At 43.2% G+C, this 17,942-nt stretch overlaps 1 long non-coding RNA gene across 7 annotated transcripts in view; it reads left to right on the forward strand.

The window, feature by feature from the left end:
- The window catches only part of LOC127127983 (uncharacterized), a 39,478-nt gene extending 22,144 nt beyond the window's left edge, over positions 1-17,334 (forward strand). The window contains exons 1-9 of one of the 7 annotated variants that reach the window (XR_007805585.1): positions 13,984-14,308; positions 14,420-14,879; positions 15,004-15,092; positions 15,174-15,221; positions 15,299-15,622; positions 15,765-15,880; positions 16,035-16,163; positions 16,294-16,611; positions 16,702-17,334. This is a non-coding gene — a long non-coding RNA (uncharacterized LOC127127983). Of the gene's footprint in view, positions 1-13,983; positions 14,309-14,419; positions 14,880-15,003; positions 15,093-15,173; positions 15,222-15,298; positions 15,623-15,764; positions 15,881-16,034; positions 16,164-16,293 lie in introns of those variants that run through there. The other 6 variants (XR_007805586.1, XR_007805587.1, XR_007805582.1 and 3 more) reach the window with 6 other exon arrangements.
- The last annotated feature ends 608 nt before the right edge of the window (positions 17,335-17,942 follow it).

Genomic DNA, 17,942 nt, shown 5'->3' on the forward strand with positions numbered 1-17,942 from the left:
GCGATGTAGTTCAACCTTCCTAAGAAACCACGGACTTGCTTCTCTGTTCTTGGCTCAGGCATTTCCTGTATTGCTTTCACTTTGTCAGGATCCACCTCAATCCCTTTTCCGCTAACAATAAAACCCAACAATTTTCCGGATCTCACCCCGAAAGTGCACTTGTTCGGATTAAGCCTCAGCTTGAATTTCCTTAAACGCTCAAACAGCTTCTGCAGATTTACCAGATGTTCTTCTTCTGTCTGAGATTTGGCAATCATATCGTCCACATAAACCTCGATTTCATGATGAATCATATCATGGAACAGAGTCACCATAGCTCGTTGATATGTTGCCCCAGCGTTTTTCAGACCAAACGGCATTACCTTATAGCAGAAGGTGCCCCATGGGGTTATGAAAGTTGTCTTCTCCATGTCTTCTGGTGCCATCTTGATTTGGTTATAGCCAGAAAAGCCATCCATGAAGGAGAATACCGAGAACGGAGCTGTGTTATCCACCAAAACGTCGATGTGAGGTAATGGGAAATCATCCTTCGGACTGGCTCTGCTCAGATCCCGGTAGTCAACACACATCCGTACCTTTCCATCCTTCTTAGGCACTGGAACGATGTTTGCGACCCATGGCGGATAATTGGTAACCGCTTGGAACCCTGCATCCAACTGTTTCTGCACTTCTTCCTTTATCTTTACAGCCATCTCTGGTCTTGTTCTTCTGAGCTTCTGCTTGACCGGAGGACAACCTTCTTTGAGAGGCAAACGGTGTACCACGATGTTTGTGCCAAGCCCTGGCATATCCTGATAAGACCAAGCGAAGACGTCAACATACTCTTGCAACAGTTCAATCAACCCCTTCTTCACATCATCTTCCAAAGCAGCCCCTATCTTGATTTCTTTCTTGACGTCCTCGGTGCCAAGATTAATCACTTCAGTAGACTCTTGATGCGGTTGAATGACCCTTTCCTCCTGTTTTAACAGCCTGGCAAGTTCTTCAGGGAGTTCACAGTCTTCATCACCCTCTTCTTCAGCTTGGAAGATTGGGTTTTCGAAGTCGAAGCGAGCCATAGCATAATCGTTATCAATAGGATCCGGTGATGTGCATCTGCATGAGTGATGGTATGTGCTTATGAGTGTGAACAGTGAGTGAAAACTAAACAAAACATTGCCAAATATTTTTATTCTTTTGAAATTTTGAAAACTGCAAAAATAGAAAGACAGTGAACAAAATATTTGAATGCAAAAGACGTCCTTCATTTATGATAAACAATGCAGGTATTCACATAGATGAGCCCTACAATGAGTCATTACGCCCTGGGCGGAACGTAAGACTTGGACATGCATGAATAAACAAAGAAAAATTACTCCTCTTGAAGAGTGACTTGGACAATTTCCTCGGAAGACCAATTTTTGATGACTTCACCAGGGATCCTCGGACGCACCCAGTTGTCGATGTCGCAATCACTATCCCCATTTTCATCGTTGATCGCAGAGATCTGGTCATATTGGATGACGCCAACACTAGAGAAAGTAATCGGCCCCTGACGAGTCTGAAGTGCTGAAGTTGTAGAAGTCAGCGCTGGTTGATACCCAATCCCGAACTTGTCGTCCTTCATTGGTAATTTCAACAGACGTCCCCAACCGGGAGCAACACCTGAATCCACCAAGGCTTGCGCCTGCCTAAAGGATGAGATAGAGGCACCCGCTTTATCCTCTTCCACCGGAGCTGCAACCTTGATTTGAACTGACTCAAAGGCCTGACAGAGAGTCTCATGAATTTCACCTTCTATCTCTACGTACTTGAAGGTAGACAGGTTACTTACCAGTATGTCCTCCTCACAACAGACGGTGACAATTCTTCCATTGATTGGGAACTTGATCTTTTGATGCAGAGTTGAGGAGACTGCCCCAGCATTGTGACATGTTATGGGATATGCAAATGCACTGACATGTTTATCAATTCCAAAAGGCATTCTACCCCCTTGATTCCAGTCTCACATTTGGTAAACGGTGTAAGAAGAAAATCCCGACTAGAATCAAGAAGAAGATATGAACCCCTGGGAATAGATAGACATGTGTTAAATGATATGAATGCAGAATGATGTGATGCAATGCAGTGACATGGAAATCAGGAATGCTGTATCTGCTTGAACATTTGTCGGGTTGCACTGTCTGAAAAGAAACCCACTGAGGAATACAAGACCAAAACTCTGCTCCAGAAAATCGGGTTGGTTGGAGGTTAAGGTTCCCTGAATTTAGCCCACCCCTTACTGGTGGGTTCTAAGAACAGAAGTTTGTCAGCTTTAGCCCTTCAGTCGAGAATAATATGTTTACCACTGAAGGTTTGGTATTATTTCGGGATAAAAGACCTCCACTGACTCCCCTCAACAGGACATCCTAAAGCAAGTTCCCAGTCTCGGGGTCCTCGGATTGAGCAGCGAGAATGCGCCCACCAGAGCTAACATAATCACGTCTCGGAGGAGAGGCCTCGACTGAGTTCTCGGGAAATGGTCACCAGAGTCGACGATTTCTAAAGGAATATTTGTCGTTATGGAACACCCATAGGACAAAATATATCCAACAGAAACCTCGTCTGGAATGTGGGTCTCATGAACAACTTAACATAGCAACATGCCACGCAAGCCTCATGACTATCCACTCTAACACCTATGTGTACACTCAAGCCTGGGTAGTGGGCTTATCTCTCATTGAACAGTCCCAACCCAACAAACAAAACAACCCACAGAACCCACATATACAGCAAACATATGTACATGAATGCAATAAGGTAAAGCAGGTAAATGCTGAAAATAAATAACTGTACAAAAGAAAAAACACCCAACAAACACGAAACCTACAAAAGCTAGGAGGGACTCGCTTAGGGAAACCGCGTCCCCAGCAGAGTCGCCAGCTGTCGCAGCCTGAAAAATACAGTAGAGGGAAAAAACAACCGGCGAAAGAAAAAATGATAGAAGAGTCGCCACCGTGCGTTATTTATCCCAAAGGAGGGAAAGGAAATGCTCTAAGTAAACCTGAAGAGAAGGAAAGGAAAAGACAAGGTCTCGCAACCAAATCTTGGGTTCGGGAGTCGATTATGCGAAGGGAAGGTATTAGCACCCCTACGCATCCGTAGTACTCTACGGGATCCACTCTTGTTGTTCTTGTCTAAAGGGTGTGTGTTTATCTAATGTACTATTTACTAAAAGGGTCAAGAGAAAAATGACTCGCACAGATATCGCATCTATTGCATACGTATCTCATCTGAATATGAGAATCAGAGTCTTTGTAGCTCGGCTACCTATGGGTTAAAGAGGAGTGTGCTCGCTAAGACGTCGGGTATTATGTCTACGTATCTCATCGGGAATGAGAATCAGAGCAAAACGTAGTTCAACTAACTACGGGAACAAAGGTCTCGATTGCAACTAAGGCAAGAGAAAGGGAAGGTCTCGATCGCAACGAGGGCGAGAGAAAGGGAAGGTCTCGATCGCAACGAGGGCGAGAGAAAAGATTGCAACAAGGGCGAAAGCAAACAAGGATTAGTTGTTAGTCGTTAGTCAAACTCGGCAAGACATCGCATCTTGTGCCTACGTATCTCATCTGAACATGAGAATCAGAGTTGCCGTAGTTCGGCTACATACGCCAAACAAAACACACGCAGGAAACCGGCTGCCAATCGCTGGACTTATGTCAGACTCCACACAAACAGGAATACCCATGGCCTGATTGCCGCACATTAGTCTGAACACTAAGCATCGGAATATGAGAGTATCAATGTTGGTCTAATCACCGGAAATCTGGTCTGAACACCACTTCGATCTGGAAATCGGAAAACTGGCCTGAATGCCACAATTACTTCGACTTGATCGTCGGAAACTTCTTTGATCTAAAAATCGAAAACTGGCCTGAATGCCTCTTCAGTCTGGATACCGGAAACTGGCCTGAATGCCACTTCGGTCTGGATACCGGAAACTGGCCTGAATGCCACAAGTTGCATCAACCTGAATGTCGGAAACTTCTTCGATCTGAATATTGGAAACTGGCCTGAATGCCACAAGTTGCATCGACTTGAATGTCGGAAACTTCTTCGATCTGAATATCGGAAACTGGCCTGAATGCCACTTCGGTCTGGATACCGGAAACTGGCCTGAATGCCACAAGTTGCATCGACCTGAATGTCGGAAACTTCTTCGATCTGAATATCGGAAACTGGCCTGAATGCCACAAGTTGCATCGACCTGAATGTCGGAAACTTCTTCGATCTGAATATCGGAAACTGGCCTGAATGCCACAAGTTGCATCGACCTGAATGTCGAAAACTTCTTCGATCTGAATATCGGAAACTGGCCTGAATGTCACAAGTTGCATCGACCTGAATGTCGGAAACTTCTTCGATCTGAATATCGAAAACTGGCCTGAATGCCACTTCGGTCTGGATACCGGAAAATTGGCCTGAATGCCACTTCGGTCTGAATACCGGAAAATTTCATGCCTGTCAGCATCGGCAGAAATAGGGAACAAAAATAATTGAGGCGACACGTGGGCCGACGACCCATGCTGGGGATAATGAGTCATGAACAACCTTCAGTCCGAGCACTGGAAACAAACTTCTGGCTTGTCACTTGGGATGCCGAGAATGTTTTATGCTTACATGCGTATGTTTGAATTTTTCAATGGCGTAATGCTCCATGAGAATGGAAATGCTACGCGATTTGGGAGGATGCAATGCAATATGATTCTACATGCAGGGATGCGAAATGTTGGGGAAAATGCCAAGCTGAAGCAAGGAATCCCGTTGGGGAAATGATTATAATCTTCCAGACCCTGGCACTACTGTTGGAGATGCACAGCATAATGAACTATGTGGGGAAATGACCGGCCGCGCGGTGTTACGGCAATGGCGAGATACCGAGACTCTGACTGGGGAGAGAACGGCGCTGGAAACCTGTTGTTGGGGGAAGTGATAGTGGTTCTGGCAACCATAATCTACGAGAGATGACTCAGCAGGGGGGGCAAACACCGATACGGTACCGAGGTTATGCTTCCAGGAAAGAGATCATCGATCTGGGATTGAAAACATCGATCTGGCATCGAACTCCGAGGAGCAGCTACTTCTGCTGGGAAGATACAGTCTGGTACTGTCAACTCCGCTGGGGAGTGTAGCCTGGCACTGTCAACTCTACTGGGGAGTGTATAGTCTGAAGCACATGTTAACTCCGCTGGGGATATACAGTCTGGCACTGTTAACTCCGCTGGGGATATACAGTCTGGCACTGTTAACTCCGCTGGGGATACACAGTCTGGCACTGTTAACTCCGCTGGGGATACACAGTCTGGCACTGTTAACTCTACTAGGGAGTGTATAGTCTGAAACACATGCTTGGGAGGCACCGTAGTGAGAACCTGCTGGGAATCTTAAGGAAATGCCCCGAGTGTACCTGTTATGAATAGATGATTCAAAGTACTTAAAATTTACAGCAATTTTAAATGTTCATCGAGCATGTACCTGTAAAGCTCTTATGTTTCATGATGCAATGTTTATCAAAAATTCGAACGTCATTTTTGCAAACAAAATAGTAAAATGACAATGAACACAGAGATGTACTGAATCACATGATTTTATTGATTGAATGGCCTCTGAATAGGCATTTACATCACGAAGCAATCCCTGGAAAGAGGTAATTGCACAAAAGATAAAAACAGAAATAATCTAATGGCAATGTGAAATGGATTTCTATTGGGTTCCAATTCTGCTATGACTCGCCCGTCTTCAAGATCTTCCAGATGATCAGCCTTCTGAAAAGGTGATTAGATTGTTTTCTTCCTTTTGAAAGTTTCCAGTCATCGACATGAGATGAGATTCAGAACTAAATCAGAACGCAGTCATTCGCTTGATCCCTAACTTTTGCCTGGATTGCCCTTTCGGGTTTTCAATCCACCGGGATACCCATTTTTGCCTAAGTTGCCTTTTCAGGTTTTCAACTTACCGGGTGTACAATCTTTTAATTTTAGTCCCTAACTTTTGCCCGAACCTTTTCATTTTCTTGGTTCGTCGGGATGCCCATTTTTGCATGGACTGTTCTTTTTTACTGTCCAGCGGGTCTATCTCATGCGAAGTATTTTTTAACTGCGTCTGAGTTTACCGGGGAAGTGAAGTCTCCGCCATCCATCGTTGCGAGCATTAAGGCCCCTCCATCAAAAACCATGGTGACAATATAAGGTCCCTCATAGTTAGGAGTCCACTTGCCCCTGTGATCTATCTGAGGAGGAAGAATCCTTTTCAACACTAAATCTCCGACTTGGAAACATCGAGGACGTACTTTCTGGTCAAAGGCTCTCTTCATCCGACTCTGATACAACTGCCCATGACAAATGGCTGCCATTCGCTTCTCTTCGATAAGACACAACTCATTGAACCTTGTCCGAATCCATTCAGCTTCATCTAGCTTGACATCCAACAGGACTCTTAGAGAAGGAATCTCCACTTCGACAGGTAGGATTGCTTCCATACCATACACAAGGGAGTAAGGGGTTGCCCCGGTCGATGTACGTACTGAAGTGCGGTACCCATGCAAGGCGAAGGGTAGCATCTCATGCCAATCTCTATACGTAACGACCATCTTCTGCACAATCTTCTTTATGTTCTTATTTGCTGCCTCAACAGCGCCGTTCATCTTAGGGCGGTAAGGGGAAGAATTGTGATGCTGAATGTTGAAGTTCTGGCACAACTCCTTCATCATTTTGTTGTTGAGATTAGAACCATTATCAGTAATGATTCTTTCGGGAATCCCATAGCGACAAATGATTTCCTTCTTGATGAAACGGGAAACCAGATGTCTGGTGACATTCGCGAACGATGCTACTTCGACCCACTTGGTGAAATAGTCGATGGCAACAAGGATGAAGCGATGCCCATTGGAAGCAGTCGGCTCAAACTTTCCAATCATGTCAATGCCCCACATCGCAAATGGCCACGGCGAAGACATCACATTCAGAGGATTTGGCGGTACATGCACCTTGTCAGCATAAATCTGGCATTTATGACACTTCCGAGCATACTTGAAACAATCTGATTCCATGGTCATCCAATAATAACCCGCCCTCAACAATTTCTTAGCCATTGCATGTCCGCCGGCATGAGTACCGAAGGAACCTTCATGAACTTCCTGCATTAACATGTCCGCCTCGTGTCTGTCCACGCATCTGAGCAAAACCATGTCGAAGTTCCTCTTATACAGCACATCATCTTTGTTCAAGAAGAAACTGCCTGCCAATCTTCTCAAAGTCTTTCTGTCATTGTTGGATGCACCTGCAGGGTACTCTTGATTCTTCAGAAAGCACTTGATATCGTGATACCAGGGCTTGTCATCGACCATTAGTTCAGCGGCAAACACATACGCGGCCCTATCAAGGCGCATAACATTGATCCTGTGAGCATGGTTCCACCAAACCACCTTGATCATGGAGGATAGAGTAGCAAGAGCATCTGCCATCTGGTTCTCATCATGAGGTATATGATACAGTTTTACTGTTGTGAAGAAGGTCAACAGTCTTCTCGTGTAATCTCTGTAGGGGACCAGAGTGGGCTGGAGAGTGTTCCAATCACCATTTACTTGATTGATCACTAGAGCTGAATCTCCGAAGATGTCCAGAGTCTTGATTCTCAAATCAATGGCTTGCTCAATACCCAAGATACAGGCCCCGTACTCAGCTTCATTATTGGTGCACTCGAAAGTCAGACGAGCGGTGAAAGGCATGTGGGCACCTTTCGGAGTAGTAATGACAGCGCCAATTCCACTTCCTTTGGCGTTGACGGCCCCATCAAACGTTAAAATCCACTTTTCATCTGGATCAGGTCCCTCCCCAACAAACGGCTCTTCACAGTCTTTCATCTTGAGGAACATGATGTCTTCATCTGGAAAATCAAACTTCATCGGCTCATAGTCTTCAATCGGTTGTTGAGCAAGATAGTCTGACAGAATACTCCCCTTGATGGCTTTCTGGGATGTATACTGGATATCATACTCTGTCAGTACCATTTGCCAACGAGCAACCCTTCCGGTGAGAGCTGGCTTCTCGAATATATACTTGACTGGATCCATCTTGGAGATCAGTAAGGTTGTGTGAGTCAGCATGTATTGTCTCAATCGCTTAGCAGCCCATGCAAGTGCACAACATGTCTTTTCAAGCATTGAGTATCTCGACTCGCAGTCTGTGAATTTTTTACTCAGGTAGTAGATGGCATGCTCTTTTCTACCTGTCTCGTCGTGTAGGCCGAGAACACAACCCATGGAATTGTCGAGTACTGTCAAGTACATAATCAGCGGCCTCCCTGGGACCGGAGGCATGAGGATAGGGGGATTCTGCAAATACTCTTTTATCTTTTCAAAAGCCCTTTGACAATCATCGTTCCACCTGATAGCCTGATCTTTCCTCAGCAATTTGAAAATTGGCTCACACGTGGCTGTTAGATGAGAGGTGAACCTTGCGATGTAGTTCAACCTTCCTAAGAAACCACGGACTTGCTTCTCTGTTCTTGGCTCAGGCATTTCCTGTATTGCTTTCACTTTGTCAGGATCCACCTCAATCCCTTTTCCGCTAACAATAAAACCCAACAATTTTCCGGATCTCACCCCGAAAGTGCACTTGTTCGGATTAAGCCTCAGCTTGAATTTCCTTAAACGCTCAAACAGCTTCTGCAGATTTACCAGATGTTCTTCTTCTGTCTGAGATTTGGCAATCATATCGTCCACATAAACCTCGATTTCATGATGAATCATATCATGGAACAGAGTCACCATAGCTCGTTGATATGTTGCCCCAGCGTTTTTCAGACCAAACGGCATTACCTTATAGCAGAAGGTGCCCCATGGGGTTATGAAAGTTGTCTTCTCCATGTCTTCTGGTGCCATCTTGATTTGGTTATAGCCAGAAAAGCCATCCATGAAGGAGAATACCGAGAACTGAGCTGTGTTATCCACCAAAACGTCGATGTGAGGTAATGGGAAATCATCCTTCGGACTGGCTCTGCTCAGATCCCGGTAGTCAACACACATCCGTACCTTTCCATCCTTCTTAGGCACTGGAACGATGTTTGCGACCCATGGCGGATAATTGGTAACCGCTTGGAACCCTGCATCCAACTGTTTCTGCACTTCTTCCTTTATCTTTACAGCCATCTCTAGTCTTGTTCTTCTGAGCTTCTACTTGACCGGAGGACAACCTTCTTTGAGAGGCAAACGGTGTACCACGATGTCTGTGCCAAGCCCTGGCATATCCTGATAAGACCAAGCGAAGACGTCAACATACTCTTGCAACAGTTCAATCAACCCCTTCTTCACATCATCTTCCAAAGCAGCCCCTATCTTGATTTCTTTCTTGACGTCCTCGGTGCCAAGATTAATCACTTCAGTAGACTCTTGATGCGGTTGAATGACCCTTTCCTCCTGTTTTAACAGCCTGGCAAGTTCTTCAGGGAGTTCACAGTCTTCATCACCCTCTTCTTCAGCTTGGAAGATTGGGTTTTCGAAGTCGAAGCGAGCCATAGCAGAATCGTTATCAATAGGATCCGGTGATGTGCATCTGCATGAGTGATGGTATGTGCTTATGAGTGTGAACAGTGAGTGAAAACTAAACAAAACATTGCCAAATATTTTTATTCTTTTGAAATTTTGAAAACTGCAAAAATAGAAAGACAGTGAACAAAATATTTGAATGCAAAAGACGTCCTTCATTTATGATAAACAATGCAGGTATTCACATAGATGAGCCCTACAATGAGTCATTACGCCCTGGGCGGAACGTAAGACTTGGACATGCATGAATAAACAAAGAAAAATTACTCCTCTTGAAGAGTGACTTGGACAATTTCCTCGGAAGACCAGTTTTTGATGACTTCACCAGGGATCCTCGGACGCACCCAGTTGTCGATGTCGCAATCACTATCCCCATTTTCATCGTTGATCGCAGAGATCTGGTCATATTGGATGACGCCAACACTAGAGAAAGTAATCGGCCCCTGACGAGTCTGAAGTGCTGAAGTTGTAGAAGTCAGCGCTGGTTGATACCCAATCCCGAACTTGTCGTCCTTCATTGGTAATTTCAATAGACGTCCCCAACCGGGAGCAACACCTGAATCCACCAAGGCTTGCGCCTGCCTAAAGGATGAGATAGAGGCACCCGCTTTATCCTCTTCCACCGGAGCTGCAACCTTGATTTGAACTGACTCAAAGGCCTGACAGAGAGTCTCATGAATTTCACCTTCTATCTCTATGTACTTGAAGGTAGACAGGTTACTTACCAGTATGTCCTCCTCACAACAGACGGTGACAATTCTTCCATTGATTGGGAACTTGATCTTTTGATGCAGAGTTGAGGAGACTGCCCCAGCATTGTGACATGTTATGGGATATGCAAATGCACTGACATGTTTATCAATTCCAAAAGGCATTCTACCCCCTTGATTCCAGTCTCACATTTGGTAAACGGTGTAAGAAGAAAATCCCGACTAGAATCAAGAAGAAGATATGAACCCCTGGGAATAGATAGACATGTGTTAAATGATATGAATGCAGAATGATGTGATGCAATGCAGTGACATGGAAATCAGGAATGCTGTATCTGCTTGAACATCTGTCGGGTTGCACTGTCTGAAAAGAAACCCACTGAGGAATACAAGACCAAAACTCTGCTCCAGAAAATCGGGTTGGTTGGAGGTTAAGGTTCCCTGAATTTAGCCCACCACTTACTGGTAGGTTCTAAGAACAGAAGTTTGTCAGCTTTAGCCCTTCAGTCGAGAATAATACGTTTACCACTGAAGGTTTGGTATTATTTCGGGATAAAAGACCTCCACTGACTCCCCTCAACAGGACATCCTAAAGCAAGTTCCCAGTCTCGGGGTCCTCGGATTGAGCAGCGAGAATGCGCCCACCAGAGCTAACATAATCACGTCTCGGAGGAGAGGCCTCGACTGAGTTCTCGGGAAATGGTCACCAGAGTCGACGATTTCTAAAGGAATATTTGTCGTTATGGAACACCCATAGGACAAAATATATCCAACAGAAACCTCGTCTGGAATGTGGGTCTCATGAACAATTTACATAGCAACATGCCACGCAAGCCTCATGACTATCCACTCTAACACCTATGTGTACACTCAAGCCTGGGTAGTGGGCTTATCTCTCATAGAACAGTCCCAACCCAACAAACAAAACAACCCACAGAACCCACATATACAGCAAACATATGTACATGAATGCAATAAGGTAAAGCAGGTAAATGCTGAAAATAAATAACTGTACAAAAGAAAAAACACCCAACAAACACGAAACCTACAAAAGCTAGGAGGGACTCGCTTAGGGAAACCGCGTCCCCAGCAGAGTCGCCAGCTGTCGCAGCCTGAAAAATACAGTAGAGGGAAAAAACAACCGGCGAAAGAAAAAATGATAGAAGAGTCGCCACCGTGCGTTATTTATCCCAAAGGAGGGAAAGGAAATGCTCTAAGTAAACCTGAAGAGAAGGAAAGGAAAAGACAAGGTCTCGCAACCAAATCTTGGGTTCGGGAGTCGATTATGCGAAGGGAAGGTATTAGCACCCCTACGCATCCGTAGTACTCTACGGGATCCACTCTTGTTGTTCTTGTCTAAAGGGTGTGTGTTTATCTAATGTACTATTTACTAAAAGGGTCAAGAGAAAAATGACTCGCACAGATATCGCATCTATTGCATACGTATCTCATCTGAATATGAGAATCAGAGTCTTCGTAGCTCGGCTACCTATGGGTTAAAGAGGAGTGTGCTCGCTAAGACGTCGGGTATTATGTCTACGTATCTCATCGGGAATGAGAATCAGAGCAAAACGTAGTTCAACTAACTACGGGAACAAAGGTCTCGATTGCAACTAGGGCAAGAGAAAGGGAAGGTCTCGATCGCAACGAGGGCGAGAGAAAGGGAAGGTCTCGATCGCAACGAGGGCGAGAGAAAAGATTGCAACAAGGGCGAAAGCAAACAAGGATTAGTTGTTAGTCGTTAGTCAAACTCGGCAAGACATCGCATCTTGTGCCTACGTATCTCATCTGAACATGAGAATCAGAGTTGCCGTAGTTCGGCTACATACGCCAAACAAAACACACGCAGGAAACCGGCTGCCAATCGCTGGACTTATGTCAGACTCCACACAAACAGGCAAACATGGAAACCGAATGCCAATCGCTGGACTTACATCGGACTCCGAACCAACAAACACACACAGGAAACCAACTGCCAATCGCTGGACTTATGTCAGACTCCTACACACACAAAGGGTTTAACCGGATGCTGAATTGTCAGAAGCAACAGCAAAGTTGAACAAACAAGCTAATAGGGAGTCTGGTACTCGAGCCTGCTAGCTGTCAAGCAAACACACACAAAGGAAAGGAAAAGAGTGAACACACAGACTAACAGGGAGTCGGGAACTCGAGCCTGATAGCTGTCAAACAAAACACACGCAAAAAAGAAAAGGGTGCCCGGAGAGATCTCGTACGACCTCCTGCCTACGTACCTCATCTGGTATGAGGATCAGGGCGACGTAGTTCCCCTACATAGGGATTGCCATCTGAATATGGACTTACAAAAGGAGGACACCAGTTGTGTCAAAGGAGAGTGGGCAATGTGTTCACGTCCTAGCAGTAGGTGTCGCAGCTCGCTGAATCGAGTCTTAGGCAGTTACCTCTTTGCAATAGAACGGACTATATGCCACAAGATCGGAGACGCTCGGAAAGGTCTAGAAGTGGGGAAGCTCTGCCCTAGAGTTGTCATGCAATATGTACTTAAGTGTTAGGATTTACAAATGGGAATATCTACCTAATGTTAGCATGCAAAGAATAAGGGAATCCTACCTATGTTATCATACAAAAGGATATGGGAATCCTACCTATGTTATCATGCAAAAGGATATGGGAATCCTATCTAATGGGTGCTACCTAATCGGAACAAGAGTTGACGAGTGGAGCAAGGAGAAGTGTTAGGGATAAGGGTAGATGGCGATGCATGAAGCAATCGACTTACAAGGTTGATGGCGATGCATAAAGCAATTGACTTACAAGGTTGATGGCGATGCATAAAGCAATCGACTTACAAGGTTGATGGAGATGCATAAAGCAATCGACTTACAAAAGGGTGGATGAATACGTGCTGGTTCTGTTAGGTTTTGAAAAATGATTACTCGACGTTGGATCGAGGTTTTGGTCTTGTTTTGAAATGGTTATCGGATGTTCGTTTTATTTCTTGTATTAACAGATGAATAAAGAATGAAAGAATATTATACATTTCATGGGAGAGGGATACATTTGTTATGAATGGGGATTCAAAGTATTGGAATAATTAAATCGGGTCCAAACAATAAATAATGCAATGTATGAGTGTAAGTGCAAAGGAACCGGCTCATTGTAAGAAAGCCCAAGAGTAAGCTATGTGAGGTCGATGGCGATGCTTAAAAAGCAATCGACTTACAAGGGTGTGAAAAAATGGGCTAGATATTAAATCGAGAAAAAATATGATTTTTATAGTTTTAAAATGGTTTTGAACTAAATTAAAATACAACAACTATGCATTATTAACAAATGAAATTATGAGTATAATAAACATAAAAAAGAAAATGTTAATAAAATACTAAAATAAAAAATGCTAAAAGAAGATAAAATAAAATAATAAACAAAAACTACTACACATGAGTATTGAACCCTCTCCACTTAATATTATGAAACTACCCTCTCTCCACTAGGCCATTCATGATTAGTTATCATTTTAGCAAACACTTGGGAATATAAACAGAACTAGCTAGAGAAAGTTTAGAAAACAAATCAATTAAAAGAGGGGATAGACTAATGTTACTGGACAGCCTAACTAAACTAAACAACATTAATATACACTATGTAATAAAAGAAAAAAAAGAAAAAAATGCTAAACATATTACAAATTTTTGTGGTTTTTTATTTATTTATCTCTGTTTAACAAAAAGAAATTTAATTAATTAAAAAAAGAAAAGAAAAGAAAAGAAAAAAAGGAAATGGAGACGAAGAAGAAGATGACAGAAGCTCGTCTTCCTCCGGTATCGCCCTCACGATCTTTCTTCTCTCCCAACCTTACACTTCTCTCTCAAGCGCGCTCCTAACCCTCAATCTCACTCAAACGCTCTCTCAGCTCACAATCTCAAAGAAACATTCTCTCTCAACTCTCACAAATATTTTCAAACAACAAGCATATGAGAAGGATAAAGAGAAAGAAAGAGAGGTCCTTACAAAGTGTCACTGCGGTGGTGGTGAAGGATGCGAAGCTGGCCTCCAGGTACGATTTTGGGGTTTTAGGTTTTCTTTGTTTTAGATTTTCGCCTCCAGGTACTTCTGTTGTTTTTTTTTTCCACTGATTTGCCTTTCCTCTTTATATTCTGTGAATTAGGGTTTCAAAAGGGTCCTTGATGTTCCAGAAAGGTAACTCTGCAAAGCACTTTGGATGCTCAGAAATTGGATTGACCTCTTTGATGCTAGGTTCGAAAATTGTAATCTGAACCTTCGCTTTCTTCCTTGAATTTCATCTCTATTCCAATTTGGGAATTTCTTGAATTTTTACTGCTTGGTAATTAATTTTGCCTTTTTACTGCAATGAAAAATGGTGAGCTTGGTTTGATGCATCCTTGTTCATGGTTTAACATCTTATTACAGAGGGTAATGTTCATTTCTCTTGCTGTTTTTGTTTTGAGATCTTGGTACTGCTGCAAGTCAGGTCTGTTAGCTGTAGTTGCTTGGGACTTCATGGTTCCGTTTGAGTTTGAAACAGGTTTTGGTGGTTTGGCTTGATACAAGTTGGTACAGTCATGGTGTTGCAAGGCAAGCAAGGCATGTGTTTCAAATATAAAATGGTACTGATAATTACAGGATTAATACTAGTTGATTTGGTCAAAATCAAATGCCATGTAGTTATGATCAAGGTATCTCGACTTAGCCATTAGCTCATGTTTTCTTGCATCTTTTTGCTTGGTGCAGGATTATGGTATACATTTGGTTCAATTTTGGCCTGTGCATGATGGCATGGTAGGGAGAATGTTGATGTTACTAACTTGTTAACATGTTCAGTTAAGTCTCAATGTTGCTGAATTTCCAGGATTTTATAGCAGTGTTTACATGCTGATTGCACTGTAGCCTTGTTGTAGCAGGTAGGTTCATTGACTTCTATTGCATTGGAATGGCAGGATGTATCACAGGTCTGGTATCTTAGTTTTCCTTACTGCTAGATGTTGTGGAATGCCCTTAGGAATAGTTATTGCATGACCTGATGCAGGCATTTGCTTTGGCCTTGCTACGACAGCTATTGTAAGATTGTCTTGGTTCATAGTTTGGTAGGTGAGTCCTTTGTCTCATGTTCTGGTTCAATGCCTTATAAGTTTTAATCCCACTATTTGCACTCAATTCCTTGCCCTCACTTGTTTCTCTTGCTGCAACATGAACTTGGCCTATCATGTTCAAGCTAAGGTCTAGCCCTGGTAGCCTATGATGCAAGCTTGGAAACTGTTTGGCTTTGAGGTGTGCACATTGTGATGAAGGTGTAATGTTGCTGCTCACTTGGTCTTGCAATGTCATGTTGGATCATTTTTCAGTTCAGCAGGTGAGTGGCTAAGCATGGTTTGATTTCTTATTGAAATGCAAGGAAAAAACCATGTGCTTGAGTTGGCATGCTTCATGTTGTAGGACCTTGTTTGTCTTGTGGTGAGCTTTTGGATAATTGTTGGACTGTCTTTGTATTGTAGGATGACCTTCCAGCTAGGCAATGTTGGCTGCAATTTCGCATTAGGTCCTGCTTGCTTATGCTCACAACAGATTATGACTTGGACATTGACAACAAACTTAAGGCTTTAGTTTCATGGTATGTCAACAACACTTCATGTCTTGTGCATTGATGGTGTTTCTTGTTGGTTATGACTTGGTTGAGAGGTTTGGTTAATTGTTGCTTCCAGCTAGTCAATAGGTTTAGGTTTCCAATGCCTTGCAAATCACTTGTCTCTATTCTTTTATTGCAGATCTGGTGGTCATGTTGTTTGGTGATGATGGATTGCATTTGCCAAGTTATTTCATGCTGTTTTGGACTGAACAGCTTGCCTGCTTTCACTAAGAACCTTGGTTGCATGGCTTGGTTTCAATTCCCATATGTAAGATCAAATTGTTATCAGCTAGTTCCATGCCCATTCATACTGATTTATGTATCCCATAAGCTGTGATTTATGTTGTGATTGCCTTGAGTGCATTGCATGGCTGACTGTTTCTGTCTTGGTTTTGCAGCAGGATAACTAGCCTGGTTCAGCTAGTATACACCCTCGTAAGGACAGTAGCATCATGGTCTATATGGATGGATACTTCGATGTGTGAAGTTGCTATGGCCTTGCAGGTTCACATTGATCTCAGGTCACAAATGGAGCTGTTTGGATCATGGAACTGTTATGACTGAACCATGCTAAGTGCTTTCCACTCTTGAACTTCTTTGTAGCTGTTATGCCCTGCTGTTGTTGTGCCTTGGCTTGATGACTATTTTGGATGCCTGCTGCATGTTGTCTTAGCATGATTCTAACAGCATTGCATTCAAACTCTGATGTTTGGTTGGTTGTGTTCCTGAGCCATGACACTATCTAGAACAGTACTTTGCATTACATTGCCCTGATAACTGAGTCTGCTAACCTTGTTTTGCTGCAGGATTTACGTTGTAGCCGGCTAGCATGATGATGATGGTATGGTGCTTTTGCAAAGTAGGATGTCACATGGGCTATTGCAGCAGTATTGGCTAGATCATTCGCATCCATGGATTTGTTGCACATGTATAAGGTTTTTGTTGCATCCAAAGGGCATGAGCAAAGGATAATGGTTGAACTGTTAGGGGCTCCTTGGTCCATGGTTAGGGGCAGGCCAATGGCAAATGGTTAATGGTTCAAAAGCTACAAAGTCAAGGTGCACCACATGTGTTACTTGTAATGGAAGCTACCAAGAACGAACATAAATAAGCATGAGGGTTGGATGACACATTGAAGAAAAAGGCCAGGCCAAGTTGGATGGGCAAGAGCAAGTGAAAGTTGACTTTGGTCAAAGTTGACCAAAAGTCAACTGTTGACCAAAGTCAAACAAATGGTCAAAATGTATTTTCTTTTTGATTTCTTTGTAAATGGATATTCAATGGAAAATTATGGGTGAATTTTAGGGTTTGGGGAAGTTGGGTTGACTTTGGTCAAAGTTGACCAAAAAGTCAACTGTTGACCAAAGTCAACAATTGGTCAAAAATGTCAAATTTGTATTTTCTTATGTAGAATCAAATGTAATGGTTTAAAATGACATGGAATGGATTGAAATGGTTTGAAATTGGTTTCCAAATTGTTTTGTCTTATGACTTGAATGTTTGACTTTTGAAAAATAACTTCACTGATAATGTACATGAACAAAGTCATGAAATGAGACCATAAGGTTAGGGTTTTGACATAGTATCCATGAACCAATAACATGACTGGCAAGTGGCTGGAAAAACAAGAAACTTGGTTGTTCAGATGACCCAGACCATAGATGTATCCACAATCACAACACCATGACTTTGGATCAAAAACCAATCCTCATATAAAACCAAAGTAAGGTTAGGCCAAGCATGCCAAACAAACATAAAAATTTTAGGACCAAAATCGGGGTATGACACACGCTAAAAAGAATAGAATAAGGTTGCTAATTAACTGCTCAAAGAATGCACACACACTGGAATGATTGGACTGGTCAATTCCCCCTAAATTCCTTGCTTTCTGAGAAGAATGATTGGACTGGTCATATCCTTCGAGATGGTAGACGATGAAGCGCGATGAAGTACAGATAACTCAGACTGTAGCCTTCGCTTTAATCCCTCTTTTGCCTGGATCGCCCTTTCGGATTTTCAATCCACCGGGATACCCATTTTTGCCTAA

The sequence above is a fragment of the Lathyrus oleraceus genome, chromosome 3, assembly GCF_024323335.1.
Source record: "Lathyrus oleraceus cultivar Zhongwan6 chromosome 3, CAAS_Psat_ZW6_1.0, whole genome shotgun sequence".
Taxonomy (NCBI): Eukaryota; Viridiplantae; Streptophyta; class Magnoliopsida; order Fabales; family Fabaceae; genus Lathyrus; species Lathyrus oleraceus.